The sequence below is a fragment of the Macadamia integrifolia genome, chromosome 10 (genome assembly GCF_013358625.1).
Source record: "Macadamia integrifolia cultivar HAES 741 chromosome 10, SCU_Mint_v3, whole genome shotgun sequence".
NCBI classification, from domain to species: Eukaryota; Viridiplantae; Streptophyta; class Magnoliopsida; order Proteales; family Proteaceae; genus Macadamia; species Macadamia integrifolia.
This window is the reverse complement of record NC_056566.1, coordinates 5129082-5129855: the sequence shown is the minus strand read 5'-3', so window position 1 is coordinate 5129855 and position 774 is coordinate 5129082.

The following is a 774-nucleotide window of genomic DNA, read 5'->3' as shown; positions in this document are numbered from 1 at the left end:
TTTTTTTTTCCTTCATTGTTTTTTAATTGCGTGGGGTATTTATTTTCAATTATTTATTTATTTAATTTTAATTACGTGACTTGCGTATTTAAATTCTTAGATGACGAATGGTTATGACGTTTTTTTAGATACATATGTTTAGGACGGTAGTTAGAATTAGATCACAACCATTATTAATTGGTCCACTTTCACATTATTAAAAGAAGTAAAAAAATAAAGTGGTTGTTCTCCCTATGTTCGACTCGTAGTTACACTGATCAGTACGCTTATAGTTACATTTTAAATCCTAACAAGTTTTTGGCGCTGTTGCCGGAGAAACAGTTCCATGTTATTTTTCACATTCTTTTGGTAAATCGGAGTGTTTTGTTTGCTTTGTTTTGTTTTTCCTTTTCTTTTATTGAATTCCTAAGAAGAACAACTTGCAATAATACTTGTATCGGTGGAGGTTGCCATGCCTCATAGTATGATAAAGACAGGTTTTGCCCTGTAGCAGTATCTCAGGAATTGACTTGAGCAACCCCGGATCCCTGCCGGTAAGCTCCCAAAAAGCAACAAAAAAAAATCAAAAAAATCAAAAAATTTAAAAATCAAAATATCAAAAAAATAAAAAATAAAGTTTTACTATCCATTCTTTTGTGCTTGTCTGACTCTAGTTGTGGGTAGTTTTCTGTTGCATGAGTGTTAGGTGGGTACGTAATACTAAGAATCGGTTAGAAAAAAGAGATCCAACAAGTAGTGACCCTACACATTTGCTCTCTTTAAAACTTTTCAATA